This window comes from Rutidosis leptorrhynchoides, chromosome 3 (assembly GCF_046630445.1).
Source record: "Rutidosis leptorrhynchoides isolate AG116_Rl617_1_P2 chromosome 3, CSIRO_AGI_Rlap_v1, whole genome shotgun sequence".
Lineage (NCBI taxonomy): Eukaryota > Viridiplantae > Streptophyta > Magnoliopsida > Asterales > Asteraceae > Rutidosis > Rutidosis leptorrhynchoides.
Window position 1 is genome coordinate 329,539,761 of NC_092335.1, and position 12,645 is coordinate 329,552,405.

Consider the following 12,645-nt stretch of genomic DNA (forward strand, 5'->3'; position numbering starts at 1 on the left):
TTTAAAAGACAAACTTTCATTTCATCAAAAGTTGACAGGCATGCATACCCTTTCATAATACCCATACTATAAATGACCTAATCTGTCATTTACTTAATAATAATCTTTATTGAACTCAACGACTTGAATGCAACGTCTTTTGAAATATGCAATGAATAACTCCAAGTAATATCTTTAAAATGAGCAAATGCACAGCGGAAGATTTCTTTAATACCTGAGAATAAACATGCTTTCAAGTGTCAACCAAAAGGTTGGTGAGTTCATTAGTTTATCGTAAACATTCATTTTTATCATTGTAATAGACCACAAGATTTCAGATATTTAATTGTACACGTAACCCGAGTACATAATAACACGCGTAACTCGCGAATTAAAATTCATTCATATGGTGAACGCTTGATAACCGAACTAACAGGATGCATATAGAATATCCCCATCATTCCGGGACTCTCATCGGATATGATAATCGAAGTACTAAAGCATTCGTAACCCGAATGGGACTTGTCGAGGTCCATAGATCTATCTTTAGGATTCGCGTCAATTAGTGGCAATTATAATAAACACTAATTCTTAGGCTACCAAGCTAAAAAGGGGCATATTCGATTCGATAATCCAACCATAGAATGTAGTTTCGATTACTTGTGTCTATTTCGTAAAACATTTAAAAAAGCAGCGCATGTATTCTCAGTCCCAAAAATATATATTGCAAAAGCATTTAAAAAGGGAGCAAATGAAACTCATGATACAATATTTTGTAGTAAAAATATTCGTACGGCGATACTGAACAATGCAGGGTTGGCCTCGGATTCACGAACCTATATCAATTATATATATTAACACATATCATTGTAATCGAATAATTACATCTATTAATTATATAATATTTATATATTTAGTGTTGTAGTTTATATAGAATTTGTATTACATTTTGTCTATATATTATATCTCAAATTATATACTATATATATGTTTATTTCGTATAAATATAAAAATATGTTATATATATTTATTTGTTAAAATGATAGTTTTGAGAATAATGATTTGCTAATGATAATAATAATAATTTTATTAATAATGATAATGATAATACTAATAATAAAAGGGAGGTGATTCGTACACCACCTTATTTTGGCCATACACCACCAAAACAATTATTTGAACATTTTTATCCTTCCTTTTATTCACCACCAACTCCCCTTAACTTCTCAAAGGAATGGTAGAAATGTCCAAATAATTGTTTTGGTGGTGTATGGCAAAAATAAGGTGGTGTACGGATCAACTCCCATAATAAAAAATGATAATGATAATCTTTAATAATAATAGCGGTTCCCGTATCCAAAGTTACCATAGCTATTCACGAATCACAAATTCCCTTACTCTTAATCCACCCAAAACAAGAAATTACGATTACCAATTATCCCTTCAAATCATGTTCAGAAACCGTGAATAAACAATTTTCCCTAACCCTAACCCCAAACTACGTTTCATCGATTACCTGTTATCCTGTGTGTATCTTTCGAATTCATTACAGGTAATATGGATTTGGCTTTTTTGTTTTCGATCGCTGTTGATGTTGCTGTTAAAATTCGCCGGCTATTGTGAACAATAAGAATTTTATGGCTCGGGTGTTGATTTCTAAAACTTAGTCTTCATAAAGTAAAGTTTTCAAATTGTTGTCAATTGTTTAATCAATCTTGCTTCTTTCTGTTAACTTTAAGCTATCGTCATTATTGCTTCGATTGTATGTTGCAAGAAAATTTGATTTTCCCTCGACCATTTGATTTGAAGGTACGGTCATTTCTCATAACAATAATTTGGAACTTTGTATTTAGATATATATGGTTGAATAATTAGTGCTAATTTATAGTGAGTGTGTATGTTCATATGATAATAACAAAGTTTTAATTTTGAATTAACAGAAACGGTATATGAGCGTCATCTAACACATCTAAGCCATATAAAAGGACTCCACTAAGCTGGTTGAAGATCTCTGCTCATGATGTATGACAGATGGACTTGAAGCAGACATTGTAACATGCGTATGTTGTGTAACAAGCATTCATATCATATTAGTTTATAGGCAATGTTTAAATATTTGCAAAACCTCTATCAAATGATCAATATGATAATAATATCTTGTCAATCAGTGGATAACCCGAGGGCTGACTTTATTGAAGCACCGTATCGGTCAAGCAAATGAAAAATGGTGGAGAAAGAAATACCCTTTTCTATTATTTAATATATCGCAACCTAATTACTAAGGTTATGCAATAGCCAACTTAAGTTACCTGTTTTGAGCCTACACTAAATCATATAGTTAAATGGCAATGTTACCAAATCCAAAAAACCGTTCAAAGTTACTAAAAAAAGTCTCGAAAATGGTTCCAGATAATGAAGAGTGAAGACGCTGAAGCTGTTAACGACGATACATAATCGCATAAATCTATTGAACTCATAAATCTTCTGAAAATGTTGGGGATGTAATGATCACTTCAGGTATTATAATAAATGCTTTGCCTGTATCTTTTTCTATATTTAGGAGGTTTTGTGTTTGCATATTGCAATAGTTAGTCTTTATATTCACATGTTTGTACTTCAGTTTTTATTTAGTACATATTAGTATAATACAATACTCATAAAACAATGTGGTCAGGCTGTTTTATTCAGTTTACTTTGCAGGTTGTTGCAATCTGGCGTAATAAGTTTTTTAATAGAAAGTCTCTAATATTACTGTACGAAATTTGCAGATTTATATATGATGGCCTTATAATTGCACTTGGTGCTAAAATTTCAAAGTTCAATAGTCAGTAGGTACATACAGATAACTCTGAACCAAATTACTTTTTTTTTTTTTTTTTTTTTTTTTTTTTTTTTTTTTTTTCACTTTATTGAGCTAACCCTTTAGATTACGCTGTCTGAATCTTATAATAATAATGTTAGTTATTTGCAAAATTTTATTGAAAGCATTCTTTATAGTTCCAAATTATGATGAACATATTGTGATAGTTTGTTTTCTTGAAATTTGCTTGTCCTCTAATTTGCCTTCAAAGTTCATCATTAACAGTTTGGGACAAAGGGGATATACGCTTTAGTAATTTTATCTTTACAATTGAAACTTAGGAAACTCACTCACTCACTCTTATATATAACTCCATTGAACATACTTTAGTCTTTCTTTAGCATGTATATTGATTACTTTTAGAAGAAGATTCAACCCATTTGGCCATTTACGTACGAATGAGTTAGATTGGGTTCTATTCATCTAAAAAAAAGTCAAATATAATATTAGCAAATAACTGATATTGTATGCAACTTCCATATTGACATCTTAAATCATCCTTTTATTTATATATGTATTTAATATTTAATTTAAATATATTTATGACGACTTAATTTAGAAGCAAGAGCATGTGTAACATTTAAAAATGCATTTGCTAGCATTCTTGCATTTGACAACTATATGATTGTACTAAATACTGCAACTCTTTTTATTGAGTGGCACAAGATGGAGAAGTTTAAAGGATAGCCATTTCTGAACAGATGTGCCAAGTTTTGGAGCAGTCAAGTACGTTCATTTTCAGACGTGATTTACTAAAGCCGTCAGAAGGGAAATTTGATATTCACTCCGAGCATTTTGTAATGAAGTGTGCAAAATATGCTGTTATAAAGAACTCTTTTTTTTTTAAAAGAATTTTTGTAACAGATGAAACATATGTATAAAAACTACTGTTACCTATTTATAACTTAGAATTACTAGCAACCCGTTTTTCATGTTTCCTTTTTAGTCAAACAATTTAACTTGACCACTTTGATGCATTCGAAATACTTGAGACCCCAAACAACCCATTTATATCTAAATAGGTTTTATTATGATAACTTTCTTAGCGGGTATTGATTTAATCCTATGAAATGATATACACAAGTATCCAATCTTAATCGAGCGGATAGTTCTAAAACTGTTTGATTTCTAAAAATGTTAATTTCATTTTATGCATCGATAAAAATACCGCTAATAATTTAATTTTAATTCATGTGTTAGTCCCGCAAAATTGCGGGTTATAACCTATAACCTATAACCTAGTAATAATAATAACAAAAACAAATATACCTTAAATGGGTTTGAAAGTCCTAAGCCCAAGTAGCAAGTCCCCTAAATAACTAAATGAAGTCCAATAACACTAGCCTAAAAACGTAGCCCAATCATTGACAGGCCCAAGATACAAGCCCAAGTAGGTTTTCTTTAATTAAAAATAAAATTGCCATTGCCTGGTTTCGAACCTACAACCTCTCGATTTCCCATCACCTCTCATAACCATTGCACCAATTGTGTTTCTCTGAATTAATTACAGAACATAAAGCTATAATGCATATAATCTGTTTCTTCTTCTTCACCTTAACTAGTCGACTAGAGAAACAATCCATCACGAATCAATTAACTTAAACACATTTAGATTCTACAATAAACCTAGAATTAAACGTTGTTAATTGATTGGATTAATAGGAAACGAAAAGAAAAAAAAATAAATAAATAAAATAAATAAAAGAAGGCATGCTGTACCTCGTGGCTTCAACACCCAAAAAAAATCATGATTTTGAATTTGAGAAAGTTTTGGACGATTATTACAACATGAAATAGGTTTTATATCATTAATATAAACTTTACAAATCATCAATTTCACTTGAATCATAACAGATAACTCGAATTCGATTGAAGAACAATTGTTGACTTTTTAATTTTTAAACTTTGACTCTTAAATTCGAACTCAATTCGAAGAATTGGAAGTTGAAACTTTCCAAATAGTTTTATTTGAGGATTCATAACAATTCTGAATTTATAGATTTTTAAAATTGGATTTAAATTCGAGCTTTTGATTAATCACAGGTCAAGAACATGAACTCTAAAATTGATTATGAATTTAGGGCTGTTTTGGATGATGTAACAACCCTGCTTTTTCCGCCACTTCCGTTAACTTTCTGTTAATTAATTTAACGACGATTACTTGACTTTTATGCGTTTATGTGTAATAAATACATACTTGATCCTTGGAGGGTTACAATAATTAATATGGGTTGATATTAATGCGAATAAACATTTCAGATAAAGAAATACGATAAAAACGATACGGTTTTGATAACTGCTTTTCGAGCAACGAAACGCTCGGGTTTATTTTAATAATTAATTTATTAATTATTAACTTTTTAAAAATATTTAATTTATTGGGTTTTTAATAAATTAAATATTTGGTTGCGTTTTAACGATCGGTTTAGCGTTCCGGGCCTTCGGTACGACTAAACGACACTTGAAACGGACCACGAGTACAAGCTTTTACACAAAACGAGCCCGAGACCCGAGCCCGAGACCACATGGCCGTGACCTCATACATCATCATCCTTGATCTCATGATTAGCCCATGCATGTTGACTATTAGTTTTAGGCCCATGCATGTTGACTATTAGTTTTAGGCCCATGTTTGTTGACTTTTAGTTTTTAAACACTAAATGACTAACTAGATAATTGTCTAAACAATTATTACACTCTCATTCTATCCTACATCCAAAAGAGTGCAGCTCATTCCTCCTCCCTCTCTTCTTCTTCACATCAAACACACACACATAAATCAACCATCAAACTTGCTTGTTTGCTCTTACTCGTGTGATCAATCTTGCTCCGATCGTCGTTCTCTACGCGCTAGTATAAACAATTTTGTGATCAAAGGTATAATTAGCTAAACCCTAATCTTTAAAATCAGATTTTTATTAAGGTTTCATAAATTAGGTTGTCTATTGCTCAAGTCTTGATGTTTGTTGATTGTTTAGTGCGTTAGATCACTCGTTTTGTTTATTTGTTGCGAAAACCGACCTGTATATTGCATGATCAGTGAATTTTGATTTTTCTAATGCATGATATTATGTGATAAATAGGTTCCTTATGAAAAACTATTAATTTTAGTGTAAGACCCAAATATTTATTGCACATAATGTATTTATGGTGTACGATATGTGTATGAAGTGTACGAAGCATGTACGTGTTGCTTGCTCGAACGTCGAAGAAAACTGGACGTTGTTTGGAGTTACTAGGTGTGTACGTACCTTTTCAACCCCAAATAAATTTTGAGTTGATGTTTCAAAACCTCACCATTAGAAAGGACATCTTATTACGTTTCCAACGATATTTGATTCATCGAAAACGGAGCTACGGTCAAAAAGTTATGGCCAAAACAAGTTTCTGAAATCTGACCTGTAGGGTGGAGCGGCGCCCCACCATTTGGCGCGGCGCGCCGATCACGTCTGATGCAATTTTTCAGCATTTTAAAGGGGTAAATGAGGGGTACTTTGGTCCTTTCACTTATGGACGGATTTGAGGCTTTAATATCAGTTTTAGATCCACTTTTGGATCATTTTGACATCCATTCAAACACTCCCAATCTTAGAGAGAGAGATGAGTTTCTAGAGAGAGGAAGCTTGAGTTAATGATGAAGATGGTGATTTTTGACCAAATTGGAAGGGGGTTTTGGTTCTCCTTGGTGTTTCTAGCTACTAGAGCTCGTTTTGGTGCTTGAGGTAAACCCTAATCCGAATTGTAGTGTTTGATTTCTTGTTTGAGTTAGGGTTTGTGTTAGTTAGAGTTATAAACCCATTTTATTGTGAAATTTGGGGGTTTTGGGTAAGATTCATGTAAGTAAGCCTAAATGGGTGACTTAGGGTTTCGATTGATTAAATTGTAAGTTTGGATCTTGCGTGTGTTGGTTAAACCTTAGAACACTTGTGTTGACTTGGTTTTTGGGTGTAAACCCTAATTTAGGTCAAAACGGGTCGAATGGGTATTTTGGGACAAGTAAGCTTGATTCGGTGTTAAATTAAGTTTCAAGTCAAGTTTTGGTAAGTCAAGTAGGTAAATACTTGATTTAAGTGTTAGTGGTTGTCTTGGAAATATAATCACTAGTCGTTAGTGATTTTGGGGCGTTTTATGACTTTGGTCAAAATGGGTAATTTGAATTGGGTCAAAATTAAGGATGACACTAATTTAGATTAAATGGATGTTAAACGATTTTGTTAAGTGTTAAATGATGTTTTTGGAATGAATTACTCGCAAGAAGTAATTTTGAGTTAAAATGATGTTTTAAGATTTAGTCAAACGTGGTCAACCTTGTTATGGGTCAATATTGCACGTGTTGGGGTTTTTGTGTAATTGGCGTTTGAAATGACTACTACCTAAGTAGTAATTTAGTTTTAAGACCAAGGTTTGGTCTAATGGGTGTAAATATGATTTAGGGTTTAATCGTACTTTGTTGTGTTGGTTTGAATTACCACCCGAAGTGGTGATGTGTTAGTGTCCATTAGGTTTTAAATGGGCGGGTTTTGGCGAGCAAGGTGTAATCCCTCGGTTAAGGGATGTTTGTGTCGGGTTCTCTTTTAGAGAATGTGTAATTTATGTGTATATTGTGCCTATGTGTATTATAGGTGATTACTTGCTCGGATTTAAGGACGAAGATCATGTTGTACATGACTTATGCGGGCATTCCAAGGTGAGTGGAATAATTATATGCGTATGTATATAATGTATCTATTTGTTGTAGCGTGAAAGGTGTAGTGTCGAGGTGTTAAGACACCACGTTTCACATGAAGAGTGTAGCATCGAGGTGTTAAGATGCCACTCGGGTGTAGCATCGAGGTGTTAAGATGCCACCTAGGAGTGTAGTGTCGAGGTGTTAAGACACCACTCCGTAAAAATAATGAGTGTTGCATCGAGGTGTTAAGATGCCACTCGGGGTGATGTGCCGAGGTGTTAAGGTGCCACCCTAGGGGTTAGTGGTGCGAGGTGTTAAGTGCCCTAACGGTTGTTATGAACACCGATGGCGTTTTCGCGAGCGCCGTTCCCTTGTACTATTGGTCGACCATGGTTATTTGTGTTGTAAGCATATTATATTATTCGAGTTATATTTATATGCGGTTGTTATGCTAGCTTGTGGTATTGGTGATTTATAGCTTGTTATTGTGACGATAAGCTAATTATGTTTGCTAGCGTGTTTGCGGTTTGTGTAAGTGTATGCAAGTAGGTATAATTATATATGTATTCGTATAATTATTGCATTCACTAAGCTTTTAGCTTACCCCTCTCGTTGTTTACCTTTTTACAGGTATTGCGTTATGAAACTAGCTAGTTGTTAGACTAGTTGCGTAGGAGCGCTTGGGCTCGATGGGGGTAGCTTTTGGATATGCGGACGCGGATTGGGGATTTGGTAGTCCCCGGGATTATGCTCTTGGTATCGGGTTGGGTTACAGAGTCCTAACTCGTCTAAATGTAATTTGGGTTTGAAACTTGTATTTTGTACGAAAGTCGTAAAACGGCCAATGTGGGCCCCATTATGTAAAACTTGTTTTTACGATTGAAATGTGTTAGTTTCATATATTTTAATGGGTTGTGAAAAGAGTTTGGTCTAATTATGTCGGGAAGTGGTCCATCTTTTTCGCGTGTCAAAACTTTTGGACAGGCTACTTCTGCGCGTCGCGCGAGGTCTATGGCGCGCCGCGCCACTTGCTGAATAAATAAAATTTTTTTTTTGTGACATTTTTAGCGGGTTCGAACGTGGTTTGGTTTGGGTTGTTACAAGTGGTATCAGAGCATAGTCTAAGGGAATTAGGTGACCTTCGAGTAGGTGCCTAGTCTTAGACTTATTGTCCGTTGTGCGTTATTTGTGGGACTTGTAGGGATACTTGTCGGATTAAGGTTTGTTAGTGCCTTAGAGTAGGTGACTAACTAGGACTTGTGTTGGTCCAAAGTGTGATTATGTGGGGCCTTATTGCATGTGTAAATTAGTGCCTTAGATAGCTAGTGCCTAATGTAAGTAGGCGGACTTGAACGTTGTTTAGTGATAGTCACCTAGGTTGTAGGTTGACTTGTTCTTGCGATATACTTGTGTACATTTATTATTATATTGTATATAGGTGTATATATATACAGGTACCTATTTGGTGTGGTGTCCTAGGGATGAATCTATTGGAGAGATTCAAAGGTTTGGCGGTTTTTGAATGATCGAGTTCACGGTAAGGACTTTGATCATTCGGGTACTAGGAGTTATCGCGTGTTGTTTTTGTGTGAATGTTGCGTCAGTCCGGGTAAAGTACTTTGCGTGGACATGTGAAAATGGTAAGGTACGCATTTGTAATAATGACCGATCACCATTATTACGAAAGTGTATCTTGACGTCAAGCATGACATGATGAGTACCGAACGGAGGAAACGTGGCATGGTTGGGGTAGATTCGGGATAAATGAGGAATCTTTATTGGTTCCTAGTTGATAGTGTCTCGGGTGATGTGCTTGTAGTCACATCGGGTTCGTTGCGAGTCGAGAAGTGTTACGGTGGATTCGGTTAGTTAAGTGAGTGAGCCAACTCACGAGTTTGGCGCGCACGTAGTCACCCTAAGTAGTGGGTGCATTATTTGAGATCTGTTATTTGTTGTAGTTACTCATCGTAACTTGGATGACCGAGTTATGTGTGTGCGTGTGTGCGTCGAGGGCTTGAATTCCATAAAGGAATGCGACGAGTCTAATGATTGTAGATTGGGTTACACTCGGGAGAGTGTGTGTGTGGTTAGAGAATCGTGTTAGGATTCAAATTGTAAGTCGCCTTGGAAATTGGTGAATCGAGGAGTCTTCGGGTCAATAAACTCATGAGAGTGGGACCCATATGACGATGCTTACGATAGTGTGTTAGTGTGACGGGAATTATAGGGTAACATTCCTAACGGAATACCCCTGTTGTGGTGTTTGTGCCGATGTGAGGTAGGGTGTAAGACTTGGTGTTCTCAAGCATCTCCTTAGTGTTAGATAAAGGGTTTCGTTAGGCTATATCGTTTTGGCCTTGTGGAAATTTCGGGTAGCATGTGATCGCTTGGGACTTTCGATAAGACAATAGGCTGTAGGGTTTGTCTGGTAGGTATGACCTTGGGTCATTATTGTGGAGAGATGGGTGACATCGGGTGTATGGAACCTAGAGATCGAGTTCTAAAATTCAGTAGGTTGTGGCGGGAGTCTGCATGACACTGCGTCAGGTGCCTTCTTATACCTGCTAGTGTGATGTTCAACTCCGGCGATGGTTTGATCGTTAGTGCTTGGAGTGCCGGTGAGATACCCTTGGAAGGAGCGGAGATTGTAATAGTGATCGACGGGTGATGGTAATTCGACGGTGGTGAAAGTTGAAGTTTAAGAACATTGTGGTGAATACTTCTTGCGAAGTGACGGATGAGCGCATCTTATTACTCTTAAGTGATAGACGGGTGAAGATTTCCGGTGGACCAGTGATGGACTTAATGGTCGGATAGGCCAAGTGTTATGACGAAGGGTCGATATTGCGGTCGATGCGATTATTGTGTCGGTTTGGTCCTTTTTCTCCATGAGAGTGAGCAATTATTGATAAAGGTTCGTTAAGTGGAAGGTCGGGTGATCTCGACGGAGATGCACGACTGATTAAGCGGAGCGGCATATGCCTAGACTTAGAGGCGTACATAGGATTTTGATGGAGTTCGCTCTGCGAACGACGAAGGGTTGTTAGTTGTTATTCGTGGTACAAAGGTGCGATGTCGTCGCCTGTACGACATCTCTTGTGATTGTGCATGACGGCTCGGAGAGCCTAAGGTGAATTTATGGTGGTTCGGTGCGGATGACCAACGATGAGGGTGGTCGTGTGTTTTGTGAAATGGTAACTCCGCAGGATGTTATCATCTTAGCGGTGAGAAATGGAGCTAAATCCTAAGTGGGGGAGTTTTTGCTGAAGTATGGGGAAGCTTCAGTGGTGTTAGATCAAGTGAAGTGTAAGACTTCTTAGGAAAGGTGGTCGTGTAGTACCATTGTGCGGTGTGAGACCAAATGTGAAGTTTGAGATCTCGGAGTGAGGAAAATGAAGTTGTCATTGCGAGTGCTTTCGTGATGCAAATTTGGGTTGGTGTGAAGCTCGGATAGTACTTTTAAGGGAGTATGAGTTCATATCGTGGTGAATACTATATTTTTCTTTCTCGGGAAACGTGGACGTGGAAATTGTCAGTGGATTATTCCACTTTATGGATGATTGTGAGGAGGAGAGTGTCGGTTCTGATTGTCTCGCATAGAGACATGCGGTTGTTGTTGGTTTGCGAGAGTGTGTACCGTAGTAATGTGACCCGTAGGTTGCGTCGAAATGTCAAGACCATCCTAAATGGACGGTCTAGGTAGGAGGATTCACCTGGCGTTGGTGAATATTTTGTGGGTTGTGTGGCGAATTGCGAATTTAGTGTGATGATGATTCTCCGTTGACGGGACTTTTGTATACGAATAGCTTCTGTGTTTGTACTAGGAAGTCGTAATGTATGGTTCAGAGGAGAAACCCTATGACGATGTGTTTGTATTTCGTCTAGCTCATGGTGTATTATCGTCGTCCTGGATTAATCCAGTGGCGGATGGTCGTGTGCGGATTAATTTATGGGAAATTTTGTGCCCCTAGTGTGATTAGTTGGAGATACAGAGATTTCTTCGTTGAAGGAATGTAGCTTGTTGCGAGTTGTAGCTGAGAGGACTTGAAGGAATGTATGGTGTTTTCTATATTTCCTAAGTGGGTAGTTTGAACGTTGGGCGCGTGGGATATCGCTTGTTGCGGTAATGCACGCTAGTGATTATTAGCGTGTGGTGAAAACTCCGGATTAATGGAAATTGTTATTGGAATTATTGCGGATCTGGAGTTGGATACATGTCAAAGGACCGTAGAGTGTAGGTCCGGAGTGGTTAAGTGACAAAGATCACGAGGACGTGATCGAGTTTAAGTGGGGGAGAGTTGTAAGACCCAAATATTTATTGCACATAATGTATTTACGGTGTACGATATGTGTATGAAGTGTACGAAGCATGTACGTGTTGCTTGCTCGAACGTCGAAGAAAACTGGACGTTGTTTGGAGTTACAAGGTGTGTACGTACCTTTTCAACCCCAAATAAATTTTGAGTTGATGTTTCAAAACCTCACCATTAGAAAGGACATCTTATTACGTTTCCAACGATATTTGATTAATCGAAAACGGAGCTACGGTCAAAAAGTTATGGCCAAAACAAGTTTCTGAAATCTGACCTGTAGGGTGGAGCGGCGCCCCACCATTTGGCGCGGCGCGCCGATCACGTCTGATGCAATTTTTCAGCATTTTAAAGGGGTAAATGAGGGGTACTTTGGTCCTTTCACTTATGGACGGATTTGAGGCTTTAATATCAGTTTTAGATCCACTTTTGGATCATTTTGACATCCATTCAAACACTCCCAATCTTAGAGAGAGAGATGAGTTTCTAGAGAGAGGAAGCTTGAGTTAATGATGAAGATGGTGATTTTTGACCAAATTGGAAGCGGGTTTTGGTTCTCCTTGGTGTTTCTAGCTACTAGAGCTCGTTTTGGTGCTTGAGGTAAACCCTAATCCGAATTGTAGTGTTTGATTTCTTGTTTGAGTTAGGGTTTGTGTTAGTTAGAGTTATAAACCCATTTTATTGTGAAATTTGGGGGTTTTGGGTAAGATTCATGTAAGTAAGCCTAAATGGGTGACTTAGGGTTTCGATTGATTAAATTGTAAGTTTGGATCTTGCGTGTGTTGGTTAAACCTTAGAACACTTGTGTTGACTTGGTTTTTGGGTGT

At 36.8% G+C, this 12,645-nt stretch overlaps 1 long non-coding RNA gene across 2 annotated transcripts; it reads left to right on the forward strand.

The window, feature by feature from the left end:
- Positions 1-1,360: 1,360 nt before the first annotated feature.
- LOC139897507 (uncharacterized) lies at positions 1,361-3,752 on the forward strand. 2 transcript variants are annotated; one of them, XR_011776603.1, is made up of 5 exons: positions 1,361-1,788; positions 1,920-2,039; positions 2,389-2,496; positions 2,748-2,811; positions 3,506-3,752. It is a non-coding gene; the product is annotated as an uncharacterized lncRNA (long non-coding RNA). The 2 variants fall into 2 exon arrangements; XR_011776602.1 differs by lacking the exon at positions 2,748-2,811.
- The last annotated feature ends 8,893 nt before the right edge of the window (positions 3,753-12,645 follow it).